This window comes from Schistocerca gregaria, chromosome 4 (genome assembly GCF_023897955.1).
Source record: "Schistocerca gregaria isolate iqSchGreg1 chromosome 4, iqSchGreg1.2, whole genome shotgun sequence".
In the NCBI taxonomy this organism is placed as follows: Eukaryota; Metazoa; Arthropoda; class Insecta; order Orthoptera; family Acrididae; genus Schistocerca; species Schistocerca gregaria.
This window is the reverse complement of record NC_064923.1, coordinates 448,739,102-448,755,704: the sequence shown is the minus strand read 5'-3', so window position 1 is coordinate 448,755,704 and position 16,603 is coordinate 448,739,102. Positions and strand designations below refer to the sequence as shown.

At 43.3% G+C, this 16,603-nt stretch overlaps 1 protein-coding gene across 1 annotated transcript in view; it reads right to left on the bottom strand.

Annotated features, from left to right (window-relative positions):
- LOC126267107 (facilitated trehalose transporter Tret1-like) overlaps window positions 1-16,603 on the bottom strand; it is a 107,988-nt gene that overhangs the window by 13,259 nt on the left and 78,126 nt on the right. The gene's annotated exons all lie outside the window — the stretch shown is intronic.

Genomic DNA, 16,603 nt, shown 5'->3' with positions numbered 1-16,603 from the left:
CAGTAGGCACTAAAATCACAAAGAAAACGTAATAAATTCTTTTTCCTAGCAGAGGATACAAATAAAACCCACCGAAAGAAACAAAGCAATATCGTTAAGTTTTTAATACACAAAGCGAAATCAGTAAATCCATATATATGGACAAGCAAATTCAATATTATTTGGTATTCATGGACATAACATTACAGTCCTTAACTTTGTCATTGACGTACATTTTCGAAAATACCTTTGTCACTGAATTGAAAAAAAAAAACCTAACAGTGCCATGTATTGGTTCTTTGGCGTATTACGAACCTAACGGCGCTGTATTGGTTCTGTGGTGTACTCCATCGTGATGATTAAACATCCAAACTGCTAAGCTGAGCAGATGATTTTTGATAAAACTTTAAATTACAATACATTTTCTCCTGTGATCCGATTATCATGAAATGAAGCCTATATGTTGCCCCAAGGTACGCTGTAGTTACTTGTGAAAGCCCCAATAAAATTGGTTTTGTAGCTTCGGAGATCAGCATATTCAAACAAACAGACAGTCAAAATTTTATTATCAGTGTGGGTATAGATATGAATTTTCAGAATCAACGCTACTTGGTGAGAAAACTCTCTTGCAATTTCTTAACTTACATATAAAAAAACACTAGGATCATCTAACGTGATTTTTTTTAAATTGCTGGGTATAAATTTGCAGATATGTATAATTTTCGAGCCTCACCACGAGAACTTTAGAAACATGAAGCTGAACATATACAGATGAATTACTTAAAACTTGCACTCTATTTAGTGAGCGGTTCAAGGTATCGAAAAAAGGTTTTTGGCAAATAATAGCAGGCATAGATACTGAAGCTGGCATGTGTTTTTTAATGGGACGATGTACTTTGAATGCCGTCTGTTAGAAACATCTTTCGTATTATGTAACAAACCGTGAGCTGTGAGTCACTATCATGACGCAAAGACTTTTAGAGTCCATGCTTTCGTCAGGAAATTTTAACGTTTGGTATGCAGTATATCTGCAAGCAATGCTTTCTATGCGGAGCTTAGTCAATCAATCAGATGCCTTGGCAATGAGTTTTGATAGAGCTGCATTGTGCTCATTTTCTACTTCCTCTTCGAGCCTGCGAGACGTTGTTTGTACCGTGCTGCACGCTGACGATTTCAGACAGTTCGGACGTTTTGTCTTGTGAATGATTTGTGATGAACGTTTTTAAACTTTAGGTTTCAAGGAGTTCGGATGGGAACGTTACTTGCTTGTGTTGCAATGGCGTGACTTCAATTTACATTATTTTTCAGGTGCAACTCTGTGTCCGCGTATGCAAGGTTAGGTGGTTTTGTTCCGATCCCACCTCTGTCTGAACAAGCAAATATCAATAACGGTCTTTCTTTAGTCGTCTGTGAATGTAGATCAACTTTCGCTTTACATCCTCTCACACTAAATAATATTACCGGAATATGAGAGTGTATGGGATGCATTTTCTTCTCTTTGTGAATATGTGGTATTGATATCGATGCGATCCAATTGAGGACTTTTGTGTCTACGGTTCATGAAATTTTGTGTTTATTTTGAACTAGCCTCTTAGCTGCGGTTTCGCCATCATACACGTACGGCACATACAGGATGTTCCACATAAAACCAGCACGCCTCATGTACCAGCTAATCTTCTCCAGTCGAATTGCTTGTGAAGTGGCAACACTGTCTCGAATGTTGGCTAACTGTGTTTTATTGGAAAGTTGTCCGCCCCCGGTAGCTGAGTGATGCCGGCACGGTAGCTCAGCGTGTTCGGTCAGAGAGCTGGTTGGCCTCTGTAATAAAAAACTGAGTGCAAGGACGAACAACGAACATGAACGGATGTCATGTGCCGTCCGCAACGACCAAACACAACAGGAAAAAAAGTGGTCAGCGCGACGGAATGTCAATCCTAAGGGGACCGGGTTCGATTCCCAGCTGGATCGGAGATTTTCTCCACTCAGGGACTGGGTGTTGTGTTGTCCTAATCATCATCATTCCATCCCAATCGACGAGCAAGTCGCCGAAGTGACGTCAAATCGAAAGACTTGCACCCGACGAACGGTCTACCCGACGGGAAGCCCTAGCCACACGACATTTTTTTTATTGGAAAATTGAGTGTAGATGTTTGTTGGTGCGTCTATTGTTGTGAGAAGTTCCTATTGTTGAGTTGTTACAGAAATGAGACAGTTTGCATTAGACCAACGAATCGATCATGTGGAGTGTTCCGTAAAGACAGGCTCCATGAAGGAATGTAAAGAGATTCATGCGAAATATCCTGGTAGGGAACTCCCCACGACCAGCATATTCACATGTACAAGAAATGTAGAGCGGTAAGAAAAGGCGACAGTCAGTAAGGACCCCTAAGACTATAGACAGAATTTGCATGAACATTACGAGAAGTCCCCCCATGTCAGTATGGGGGTTATCGCAGCAACTTGGCGTATTCGTACATCATGTCATCGTGTACTAAAATATAAGAAATTAAAATCCTATCGTGTCAGAGTTGTGAAAGAGTTGAAATCTGAAGGTCAGGGAAAAAGAGTTAGTTATTGAAACTGGCTGTTAACATTAATTCCTAACGAAGTTGGAATTGTATATTAATATCTTCAGCTCCTGATGGGCGTTAATATATATCAACGGGTACAGGTGAAAATCTGCTTACATGGCAGACGCTCTATCCATCTGGGCCACCGGGGGCAAAGAGGATAGTGCGACTGCAGGGACTATGTCGCGCATACACCATATCCATATACGTGTATAGTTCTGGCAATACCGTACATGACCTTCTTCTTCTGTGCGGATGCACACATTTTCCCGATCTCTTACGGGATTTGGTAAGAATGTCTTCCAGGAGTAATGAATGTGTTGGGTAGGGACACTACGAATGTAGTGTGTGGACATATAAGGTGAGAATGTGGGTCTCGCGGGACGCGTGAGCGAGCTAGTCGCTGCAGTCCCACTATCCTCTGTGCCCTTGCTGGCTCAGCTGGATAGAGTGTCTGCCATGTAAGAAGGAGATCCCGGGTTCGAGTCCCGGTCAGGGCACACATTTTCACCTGTCCCCGTTGATATATATCAACGCCCGCCAGCAGCTGAAGGAATTAATATGTAATTCTAATTTCGTTCTAGACGGCTGCGGGTCATCAATCGTGTCTGTTCTTTCGGACATGTCCGAAAGAACAGACACCGTATCCATATAAGTATATTGAATTCCTAACGGTTACTGCATATCAGATGAGGCCTGGTTTCATTTGTCGGGTTATGTAAACTCCCTGAATTGCAGATACTGGTTGCAGGAGAACCCATATATTCTATATGAAGACTTCTCACTCAGAAGATAGGTGTTTGGTGTGCGCCGTCTGGCAGGCGAATTATTGGACCCATGTTTTTCAATTATACCTTAAACACTGTCAGATATCTAGAGATCTTTGACTCTTTCGATGCACAGTTAACACATGCAGAGAAGTTATGTTCAGTGTTCCGAAAAGATGGAGCAATCGGTCACACATCCAACCGAAGTATGGCACACATCACCAAGTGTCAGTAAAGGCCTCTGGCGCTTAGGGTAGCAGGATCTGACCTCTTGTGACTATTATTTATGAGGCACAGTAAAATACAAAGTGTATGTTGATAACCCATGCACAATAGATGATATTAAACGGAGCATTACGAGAGAAGTTAACAACATCATGCCTACAGAATTACAGCGTGTTGCTAGTAATGTGATCACTCGAAGTCAGGGATGCCTGGAGGCCCATTGCAGGTAACTGCATGTTTTCTTAAAGTTACTGTTACCTATAGTTTTTCTTAGTTCATTGATACTTAAATCTCGGGCGTGAGGCGTACCGCTTTTATATGGGACACGCTGTATATTTTTCACAACTCTTCTTTCCACCTCCTCTTGTCCATGTTCTCCTCATCTGTCTCTCATTTCTTGTTCCGCCACATCTCTTTCCATCTCCTCCTGCCCGTCTCTTTGTCCAGCGCCTTCTCCCCCTCCTCCCCATTATTCCTTTTGAACCTGACCACTACCTCTCTCCAACTTCTATGTGCCACCTACACCTTTCTCTGCTTCCCCTCTCTCTCCACATCTGTCTCTCATTTCTTGTTCCGCCACATCTCTTTCCATCTCCTCCTGCCCGTCTCTTTTTCCAGCGCCTTCTCCCCCTCCTCCCCATTATTCCTTTTGAACCTGACCACTACCTCTCTGCAACTTCTATGTGCCACCTACACCTTTCTCTGCTTCCCCTCTCTCTCCACATCCTTCTCCCTCTTCCTTTGTCCATCTTCTCGTCTGTCTCTCATTTCATCTCTTCCATCCCCCATATCTCTGTCCATCTTCTCCTCCCCCACTTTCGATTCACTTCCTCCTTCGCCTCTGAGAGTCTCCACCTCCTTCTCTATCTGTCCGACTTCATCTCTCTTGTCTCATTATCCTACTTTCTTTTCCAGTGGATGCCTTCCGATTAGCTAGCATTCACTCTCGTTCGTCAGAAAACAAGTGCATCAAATCGTCTTGATGTTCCAATAAGTGTTTCTTTAGCTCGTAATAGTGTGATGGCATACTAAACACTCTGCATGGCCTTTAAACGAAGCAAAAATGAAGCAGTTCGCAATCGACCCTGAACGAAGTAACTTATTCACATTTTTTTTGCACAAGTGCGTAGACACCATAGTATTCCTAATGCAGAACGTAAGTCATTTTTAACGCAAGTAGTATTGTAAGCAAGCAGCTTGGTGTGTCACCATACGACTCTGGCCTTCATTTTCCTTTTCTCCTCATCCTGCAGCCCATCTCGCTACTGTGCTGGGAGCGCTAGGCAGTAGCGTGTCCGAAGTGCTGACCCGCGGTTTGCTGTTTGGTCGCCGGCCGCGGTTGTCTCGCGGTTCTAGGCGCTACAGTCCGGAACCGTGAGACTGCCACGGTCGCAGGTTCGAATCCTGCCTCGGGCATGGATGTGTGTGATGTCCTTAGGTTAGTTAGGTTTAAGAAGTTCTAAGTTCTAGGGGACGGATGACCACAGCTGTTAAATCCCATAGTGCTCAGAGCCATTTGAACCTTTTTTTTTTTTTTTCTGTTTGGTCAGGCCTTGCATGCCTCGGCGCCTCTGAGGGCATAACTAGTCTCAGACGCCTAATGTCGCTGGCAAGCGTCAGGATTATATTTTCTCTAATAAAAGTTCTTCCACTAGCCTGTTTTATAACCCCTAGATGTTTGTCACTAAGATTTTAAACACTCTCTACTTTTCGTTGCCTTATGAATGTTCGCTTCCTACCTCATATTTCATTAACAGCAGTCAGATCACATTGTTGTTCGTTCGTGGATTACATTTCACATAAAGGAGGAATACTTTCGAGGCGTTATATCCAGTCACAGAGCGGGGTTGGAAAGTGACTAGCACACTGGACTCGTCTGCGGGAGGACGACGGTTCAAATACCCGTCCGTCCATCTAGATTTAGGTTCTCCGCGATTTCCTTCAATCACCCCAGGCAAATGCCATGATGGTTCCTCTGAAAAGGGATCAGCTGATTTGCTTCCCCGTCTTTTCGTAATCCGAACTCGCACTCTGTCTCTAATGACGGGACGTCTCGACAGCATGTTAAACTATCATCTTCCTTTCTTCCAGAGTCACATCTTATATGCGCTCCTTGGTTAAGCGAAAAGAGTGGCAGCAACTTTCAGCTTGTTTTCACGGCATTCTAAATCTCTTGAAGAGATGAGTACACCTGTATGAAACTCGCTAATGCTGGTTCGAGACTTTCCAGAAAAGGTAGTATTTGCCATGTTGTTGCTTTAGAGCGTCCGCAAGCTGCTTATATTTATCTGTCAGGTCATCAGTCAATGGTGAAAGAAATTTTGTTTGTTTGACGCCTGTCCTCTAGTGTATGTCACATGACATACTGAAAGCTTTGGATCAACGCTCTCAGTTACATGCAGTACTTCTTGTTTCCTGAAAAGAATTTGAGTCAGTACCACAGCTACGCCTATTGTCAAAGGTTTGATCACATGGATCATTAAGCGAAATTTTTGACTGGACTGAGGACTTTTCGGTAGGAAGGAGGCAGTGTGTTTAGAGTTGCTCCATACTCGCTAATTCGAAGGGTCAGTTATGAAGTCTCGTCGTAACATCGACAGCTTTGAGTCTCTTGGACGAGTCGGGTATTTTCGAGCAGGGCCACGTTGTTTCCTGGCGACAGAGGTTACTTTTCTGCAGTGATTGCTCATCGACTGCAGTGACTTCTAGTGCACGATGATATGCTCCCAGTGAGTGATATTATTTAGCCGGCACTTTGCATTACCTTAGGCAGACAACTGTTGAAGGAGTCGCTGATCGAACATGGGACTTCTCGAAGGTGGGAAAAAACTGGAGTGTTTTATTTTGGTGTGGCATCATGGCCTTCAAATCTAAAATGTCATTCAGAGACTTTTTCATTGTTGAGATTGCCGAGGAGATTGTAAAGAGCCAGTTTCAAGTTTTAATAATGATTGTTGTTTCTTTGTTTCCAGTTCGGTGTTCAGATTTTGGAATTTTTCTGAGTGGAATAGGACGGCGTGAAGGTGATGATCATTAATGCCAGAGTTACGACTTTTTTTATCCTGTTTTGTAGGTTAAATCGAGCCTGGCGATACTTACAAAAACTTACAAAAACTGAGAACGAGCCTCTCTAAAATGGGGAAGTTGGTCGTCTGTTCTCATGCTACTGTCGTGGACAGCGACTGATACCACAAATTGGCGACACGGTGCTGATGTCGACACCTCCCCACGGAACTTGGAAGGGGCTGGCTTACCACTCCTTGAAGTAGAATAGGTGGCCATCTATTACAGATCTGCCGACATAGTGCAATGCTGGTGCAGGCACAAGTGTACCGGAGCACATTGTTGCAGATAGGACGCAACATACTACAGCTGCGTGTTCTCATATTGACCCAGCTACGTCCTCATACAAGGTAGCAGTCGGCTCAAAATCATCAAGATCGGACCGTCGATTAAAGGAAACAGGTCACCTGATTGGTTGAATCACGTTTCTTGCTACACCAGATCGATGGTAGTGCCCGGATACGTCATTTAGGCACACGGCTGCTCCAAACTTGCACAACACCAGAGACACATGCCCATGGGTGTAATACAATACTAAGGGGGGAAGAGGTTGAAAAATCAGCCAACCAATAGCAAACAAAGCTTTACTAGCCCATGACCTAGTTTTAAATATTTGTAAAAATATCTTCGACAGAAAGAGTTGGCCCTATTACATTACATGATTGCACATTAGATTAGATGAAGGAGAACGGCTCTTGTTATACATAAAATTGACAAAACAAGCATTGTCTCACGCCATCGCTTTAAACTGCAGCCAGGTTATATGTATATCGTACTTCACAATGAATTCTCACTAATAAATGGCTTTTGCCAACGTAAAATCAGATGTACACGTAACTTATGCAAATAATTTATCATTAGACTCCTATTACAATTTTACGTTGACAAAAGCCTCTATCTGTCGCCATTTACTATTGAGCATTCATTCTGAAGTACGATATATATAATCTGGCTGCTACCTAACGCCATGGTTTGGGATCGTTCTTATTTTGTCATTTTATATACGACAAGAGCCATCCGGCTTCATTTAATCTAGTGTATCATATTGTAACAAGGCCCACTCTTTCTGACAAAGATTTTTTATAAATATCGAAACCTAGGTCAGGGGCTAATAAAGCTTTGTTTGCAGCTGCTTGGCTGATTTTTCAGTCTTTTCAGATTTACATTCAGATTCCTAGACCTTCGAGAATCTTTTAATGTCAGGTTTGAGGTCGGATAACAAATGACTTAAGAAATATTTTTTTCATGTGATATAATTACAAATTAACAACTTCGGACTTTTTCCTTTTCTTGTAACGTACTGTGAAATCTTGCTTCTGGCAAAATATCACGATTCTAAGTCAACAAGAAGTGCCCTATAGGTTTTAATTAGTGAGATTTCGAGTATCAAAATATGCGACGTAAAGAGCCCTCTTTTGACTATACTGACTCAGAAGCTTAAAATTTTTACGCCACTTACCGACTGTGGGCCTTAATATGTGATGTAAATTCGAACTTGATATGTCTAGTCATTGCTGGCAAAACAGACAGACAGATGGACAACAAAACGATCCTGTAAGAGTTCTACTTCAACAGACTGAGGGACGGAATTTTAAAAAGTACAAAAGTGACCTCGAGACGCACTTCCAACTCCACACTCATCCTTCAGCAGTCAGGATTTCTAATATGTTGTTTGTGAAACTCGCTCTTACCACTGTACAAAAATTTTCGACTGCACGAACTATTCCCGATATTTGACCTTTTTCGCTCTCTGCTGTTTCGACTGTTAGTCACCAGCATACCCGGCTGTTTCGTTAACATTATGAATATAATCGTGCCCGTGAAGGTAATGAAAGAGAAATGACTTTTGCAAACGTTATGCTAAAAGTAATTATGTTGACAGTTCGCTCCAAACTTAACTCACACAAGCGCAGTAGTTTCATAGCCAGAAGACCTGACTAATACAACGCTGTAATTGTCAATTTTTTGTTATTAAAATTCATGAAATTGTTAGGAAACTTTACACAAATTCAGTTTTGGACTTTGCAACTGCAGCTATGCCGGTGCGCAATAATGCCACTCAACGAAGACTAGAAAGGATGCAGCGTGTGAAATAAATCGAGCAGTCGAAAATTTTTGTACTGTGGTAGGAGTGAGTGCCGTGAACAACACACTAGAAATCCTGGCCGGTGGGGGCTGAGTGTGAGAGTGGTGGTGTGTTTGAAGGTCGCTGTTGTACGCTTCTCTTGAAAAACTCTTAAAACTACGGCCTCTAGCGTAAACGTACCAGTGCAAAACTTAACTAAATTAAATTTCCTACAAAAAGGTCCTGCTTCTTTTTCTGTAGGACTAATAGTCTGTGCATAACGAGCGAGGGGATACGAATATCTCACGTGTGGTTTTTTTTGGGGGGTTTTGGAGGCCAGATATAACACTGCGGGTTGCATAAAACGATATCGCTAGGGGCAGCTGTAATCAATTAAAATGTTGATTTGAACACTGTCGTTGCTCAGTAGGCATGGTTCTATCCGTAGTGGTATGCCGTTGCCTTCCGCCAACGAATTACAGGACAAAATACAGCTTCACGTGACTCCGAATCAAGTTGGAAGTACCTTACATGACACTAACGAAAGCTGTTTTTCCATCTAGCAAATTGTAAATGAAATGCATTGTTGCGAGATGGAGATATTAACAAAATATAAGAAGTAATGAAAGACAGTCTCAAGTAATCAAAAGCCTAGTGTTTTGAAGAATAAAAAAAAGCACCGGCTATGAAATATGGAGCACTAGAACAAGAATGGTAGGCAGGCTGGGATGAAATCTGCGCTGCCTTATTCAAAGCATCATTCTGTTATTCAGCTGGCGTCGTTTAATCATGGGAACTGTGACTGAATCTGAGCTCCCTTCTTATTCTTACTTGCTAAAAGCTTTGTGGCATACTGATTATACTGGTACTGTTGCGAGCCACGCTGTGTGTGCACTTGGGTTGAGCAGAAGGGTCGATTATTCGATATATTAGCAGGAAGCGGTGCGTGGAGAGTTGTCCATGAAGAAGTAATGAGTGCGAGGGTATGTTTGCATGTCGTAGCGGGAGCCGATAATTCTGAAGAAGTTCATAGCCATAAATTACAGCTATGTAAATTAGAATATTATTTGTATATTAAGTTTATGAAATGGAGACTCATAGTGAAGAATGTTTATGTGCAACATGATGACTGGGGGGGGATTCAGAATTATCTGTCTGGAAGTTGACTATGTACAATATTTAATATAATAATATTTCTGATAATTCATCTGAGACTAAAAATATGAGTATTTGTTCGAAGGTATCACCAGAGATTTTTATTCCTCCAAAGAATATTGATTATGTGAAATTTAAATCCTACGTATCTTGTATTTTTCTATAGTACTTGTTAAATAACCTAGGGACCGACACACAATTTTTATTGTAACCTGATAAGTGTTCATAATTTCAGCTCATGACGGCTTTAAATTTCTGATTTGCAATAATCCAGTATTGTTAGAGTATTTCAGAGGCGTATAATAACGATGCGAGTCAAGAGTGAGTGCGGATGTACTATAAACAGATGTATATGAGTAATAATTTTCGTCAGTGCGCAAAATGGAATGAAAAATTTATGATTACCAGCACTGTTATATCCCCACTGGTCAGCTCAGTGTAGAACAAACGAACTCCTTGGTGATCATAAAATTATTTTATTTAATTATATAGGAACGTCGTCTTGCGTCGATCGTGGTATATGCCGGGGCCGTTGCTATCGCGAGCCTTATGTGAAGCCGCGCAGGGTAGCCGAGTGGTCTAGGGCGCCTTGTCACGGTCCCAGCGGTTGCCCCCGTCGGAGGTTCGAGTCCTCTCTCGGTCACGGGTGTGTGTGTTGTCCTTAGCGTAAGTTAGTTTAAGTTAAATTAATTAGTGTGTAAGCTTAGGGACCAATGACCTCAGCAATTTGGTCCCATAAGACCTTACCACAAATTCCCAGAATTTCCTTGTGTGAAAACAAGCACAGATTAGTGGATACAGCATCTAAGTTTTTATCTCATATTACAGATTCTCAGTATCTACACCGCAAACGTCAATACAGGGTGTCTCAAAGCATTTGGGTCAAATCGAAACAGGTCATAGGGGTCCACAACCAATTACACTGAAGTAAGAAATCAATGGTTGGAAATTCATAATTACTGTGTTACGGACATACATAGCGTACAGCCGAACAGCACATAACAAGAGTGTAGCTCGTAGTAACTGCTCAGACAACGACCGCCAGTCTCAATGCACGTATTGCAGCATACAGTTCTATCGCACTCTCACAAATATTGTGGTTGTCTGTTGAACGCTGGGACAGGCAGGACTACGAGAAGCTGGATGTTCGTTCTGCGATATTTCAGAAAGAACTTGGAAGTAATTTAGCCACTGTACACGATTGCTGACAGCGGTGATCACTAGAATGTACGATCGCTAGAAGACCGGGCTCCGAACGGCTACGTGTCACTACTGACAGGAAAGAACACGGTGTACCATGTATGGATCTGGCTCATCGTACTGCGTTTGCAGCAGCAGCTTGTACCACAGTAACACAACGAACTGTTACAAATCGACAACTTCAAGGACAGCTTCGAGCCAGACGCCCTGTGGCGCGCAATCCACTGACCCCAAACCACCACCATTTGCGAATTCAGTGGTGTCAAGCGAATGCTCGTTGGAGGACAAGGTTATTGTGTTTTCTGACGAAAGCCGGTTCTGCCTTGGTGCCACTGATGGCCGCATCTTGGTTAGGAGGAGGGCAGTTTAGGGCCTGCAACCAACCTATCTACGTCCAAGACACACTGGACCAATAGCTACTCGATCTATAGCTGGAGTTACGTTCTGGGATGCGATTTCGTATGACAGTAGGAGCATTCTCGTGGTTATCCCAAGCACACTCACTGCAAAACTGTACGTTAAAAGGGTGATTCGACTTGTTATGTTGTCATTCATGAACAGCGTTCCAGGGAGTGTTTTCCAGCAGGATAACTCTCGTCCACATACCGTTGTTGTAGCCCAGTATGCTCTACAGAGTGTCGACATGTGGCCTTGGTCTCCTCGATCACCAGGTCTGTCCCGAATCGAGCACATATCTACATCTACATATGTACTCCACTAGCCACCAAGCGGTGTGGCGGACGGCACAATTCGTGCCACAGTCAATTTCCCCCACCCCACCCCCTCTCACTGTTCCACTCGCGGATCGCGCGGGGAAAAACGACTGTCTGAACCCCTCAGTACGAGCTCTAATTTCTCGATCTTTGAATGGTGATCATTGCGCGATTTGAAAGTTGGTTGTAATAATATATGCTCTACATCCTTGCTGAAGATCGGATTTCGGAATTTAGTGAAGAGCCCCTTCCGTTTAGCGCGCCGTCTATCTGCAAGTGTGTCCCACTTCAAGTTTTCTATGAGATTTGTAATTCTCGCGATGACTAAATGTACCAATCTCGAATCTTACCGCTCTCCTTTGAACCTTCTCAATCTCTTGAATCACACCCAAATGGTAAGGGCCCCACACAGACGAACAACACTCTTAAGACTGGACGAACTAATGTAAGCTATTTCCTTTGTTGAAGGACTGCATCGCTTCAGGATTCTACCAATAAACCGAAATTTAGAGTTCGCCTTACCCGTTACTTGTGTAAACTGATCATTCCATTTGAGATCATTTCGAATAGTCCCACTCAGATACTTGATGGATGTTACCGCTTCAAAAGACTGGGAATTTATTTTTTACTCGTACATTAATGGGAATGTTCGCCTTGTTATACGCAGTAGGTTACACTTACTAATATTGAGAGATAACTGCCAGTAATTTCAACAGGCATTTATTTTCTGCAAATCCTCATTGATTTGATTACAACTTTTGTGTGATATTACTTTCCTGTAGAGTACAGCATCATCGGCGAACAGTCTAATGCCGCTGTCAATACCATCCACCGGATCGTTTATGTAAATCGTAAAGAGCAGCGGACCTATTATGCTGCCCTGGGGCACATATGAAATTACGGTTTTTTTCTGTTGAAGTCAACCCGTTCAGGACGACATACTGCTCCCTGCCTGTTAGGAAACTTTTATCCAACCGCATATGTCATTGGACAGACCGTAAGCGCGCACTTTTTGGAGCAAGAGACAGTGCGGAACTGAGTCAAACGCCTTTCGAAAGTCGAGGAATATGGCATTAACCAGGGAGTCGGTATCTAGAGCCTGTTGTATATCATGTAGAAAAAGGGCCGGCTGTGTCTGGCATGACCGCTGTTTCGTAAAACTGTGCTGGTTTCTGCAGATGAGCTTGTCAGAGTGTAAGTAGGCTGTTTAGGTTCTTATATTGGTAACGCACAGTCGCAACAGATGGTTGCTGGCCGTCTCTACAAGGATTTAAGTGGGTCTGCACCTTTGATGATCCACCAACACCATTATTTCTACAATGACTGCACTGGGTCTGCACCTCTGGTGGGCCACCAATACCGTAATCTCTACCAGGACTGCAGTGGGTCTGCTCTGTGATGACCTACCTATCAATATTCTTCAAAACTTCGACGGACTCTGTGGTGGGTTTGCTCTGTTGTGGACCATTACGTGTCTGCATGTCAAGAGTCAACACTGTCTTTCCCTTGGAAGGACAACACTACTTCTTCCAGACTGCATGGAAATCCACTACTTCCGTGTGCCTTTTCTTTTACTGCTCAGGCTTTGAGAAAAACACTGCAATTTTACTGTGATGAACGATCAGGACTGTCTTTATGGACTGTGAGAAAATTTTAGCTTTTGACCAACATTGTATCAATAGGTGTGTGCATTTGATATCTTTATTATTATAATTATGAAAAATTTTATGAAATCATTGTTGGCCACTGCTCAAAACAATTTGTAAAATTTTTTGTGGGGAGCATGGGGGCTATGTAAGTAGGCTGTTTAGGTTTTTTTACCCGTAACGCCACGTAGCGCTCTGTATGAAAATCACTGCCTGTGCTGTGTGCAGTCTGTGGCTGGTTTGCATTGTAGTTGGCCATTGTAGTGTTGGGTAGTTGGCTGTTAACAGCGCGTAGCGTTGCGCAGTTGGAGGTGTGCCGCCAGCAGTGGTATGTGGGAGAGAGATGGCGGAGTTTTGAAATTTGTAAGACTGGATGTCATGAACTGCTATATACATTATGACTTTGGAACACTATTGAGGTAAATACATTGTTTGTTCTCTATTAAAATCTTTCATTTGCTAACTATGCCTATCAGTAGTTAGTGCCTTCCGTAGTTTGAATCTTTCATTTAGCTGGCAGTAGTGGCGCTCGCTGTATTGCAGTAGTTCGAGTAACCAAGATTTTTGTGAGGTAAGTGATTTGTGAAACGTATAGGTTAATTTAGTCAGGGTCATTCTCTTGTAGGGATTACTGAAAGTCAGATTGCGTTGCGCTAAAAAATATTGTGTGTCATTTTAAGCACAGTCTTGTGCAATTGCTCTAAGGGGACGTTTCAAGAGTCCAGAAAGGTCATTATGTCTGAACACAAAATATGTTCCATGATTCTACAACAAATCGCTGTCAGTGAAATTGGCCTGTAATGTGCATCCGATTTTCTACTCTTTTTATAGATTGCTTTGACCTTGGCCTTCTTCCAGTCCCGTGGAACTTTCCGCTGTTCCAATGATCTCTGATAGATGTGATAGATGATGGATAAGAATGGTGTTATATTTGTAGCATAGTCAACATAAAATCTTACGGGGATACCGTCTGGGCCAGATGCTTTTCTGGCGTCTAAGGATCTTAACTGTTCTACTATCCAAGATGCACTAAACACTATGGCCGCCCTCCTTGCGTTCTTTCAATAATTGAAAGGGGGAATGGTGCTGCAGTCCTCTACCGTACAAGAGCTTTTGAAAGCTAGGTTTAGAATTTCGGTTCAAATGGTTGAAATGACTCTGAGCACTATGGGACTCAACTTCTGAACTTAGAACTAGTTAAACCTAACAAACCTAAATACATCACACACATTCATGCCCGAGGCAGGATTCGAAACTGCGACCGTAGCGGTCTCGCGGTTCCAGACTGCATGGCCACTTTGGCCGGCTTAGAATTTAGGCCTTCTGTTTATCATCATCAGTTAAATTACCCGTACTGTCAGCAAGAGAAGGTATTCAATTATTTGTAGCGTTCATAGATTTTACGTACGACGAAAATCTTTTGGGGTTACTTTTAGAATCTGCAGATAAAATATTGCTTTAAAATTCGTTAAAAGAATCTCTCATTTTCTTTCTGAGAGCTGCTTTCATTTCGCATATGTGACATCATCGGACGACAACTAAAGCATCATCCACAAACAGCATTAATCGTCCCTGTATTATCCGACCAAGTGCAGCAGGTATGGAACACCATCCCACAAACTAACATCCAGCACCTATACAATACAATGCATGCGCGTTTGCATGCTTGCATTCAACACATTGGCGATTACACCAGTTAGTAATGCACCAGCATTTCACATCTGCAATGGCTTGCAGCCCGCCTACATTAACCTGTGATCTTGCAATGTTAATCACTTAAATATTGAGCCGTGGAAAAAACTGCTGTTTTGAAGAGCGCGCCGCAGCGCGTAGTGTGTTGCAGTTGCCCTCCGTTTCTGGCGGTGGCGCCGCTGTGGCAATCGCAGTTTTGGTGTTTCCCTCTGGTGGGAAAGGAGAAAGGTTGCCTGTTCACGTGCATTTAAGGGCGCTATGAGCTGGCCAGGGGTCAGTTGGTCAGTCTGAGTGAGTCGGGATCAGTCGGGGCAGTCTCTCGTTCGCATTTGTGAGGCAGTTAATGTCTGTCTGTCGTGCGGAGTGCTAGTATGTCTCTCGTTCGGACCAACTTTTAAAGCCGGCAAAATGAGAGTCTTTCCACTCCGCCTGTAAGAGAACTCAGCGAGTGGTCCCCTGGTCGGGGATTATGTCCTGCATCTGAGTCTGCGCGTTAGGCCGCCAGTCTGCTCGAGTTTGCTCAAGAAATGGTCATTGCCGGTTGGATCGATCGGTTGGTTGGTCGCGCACTGAGACACAAGACGACTGGGACGTCTGGCCTGTGCGAGCTGCGACGACGTGGTGTAACTGGTTCTCCGAGCGCTTCTGGCCTCCTTCTGTTACCATCTTCTGGAGCTTGGCTCGGTCCTTTCTTGGTGCAGGGATGTCGTTTTGCCAGTGGGAGTGTTTCCTCTGCATGGTTGGGTCCGAGCCAGTATTTCCGTCGTCGTGTGTCTGGAAGTGAGTGGGAGACTGTCCAGCAGTGCAGTCGCGACGGAGCTGCAGTCGCGGACGGAGCAGCGGGCAGTCGGTCGGTTGGTGCGGACCAGGAAAGGCGGGAGACCGGCGCGCCTTCCTGCGTCCGTCGAAGCGGCTGGCAGCGGACGGTTCGGGAGAGCGATTTGGGGGTGCTGCGCCAGGTCCTCTCGAGAAATCGCAGATTACTAGAAGTTAAGTGATTAGTGATATGTTGTGTGATTTACTCTTGTTAAATTTTACTTGTTTTCTTGGTCAGTCTCTCGTCCCCAGCTTGCTCGTCTGTCTTTCGTCCGTACTTGTTAGGCAGTTAGTGTCTGTCTGTCGTTCGGAGCTGCCTCTGTCATGTTTGCCGGATTCTGTGTCATAACGAATTTATTGCTTGAAGTATAACGGCCGAATTCCTGTAATATGTTCTTATCTTGCCTATCATGTTGAGAAGCGGTATATGTGTACTGCAGAGCACGTTTGGCCAACCTTGTATAATTTTATGTAAGATTGCATTTCATGGACTTTTATTCAAATGGTCATTTTTAGTATATAAAGTTGCCACCCTTCCACCGTAATACTTTTCTTAGAAGTTAAAATAAAGTTGCATCTTCGGTGGCAAGTTGATCTTTTAATTTTAGTGTTTTGTATCATTTCCATCGCTCGTACGGGGTGCATAGTTTGTATGCTTGTGTGAATTGTTAAAACTTTTACGTTAAGGGAATCTGGTGTGTTGCAGATTTGC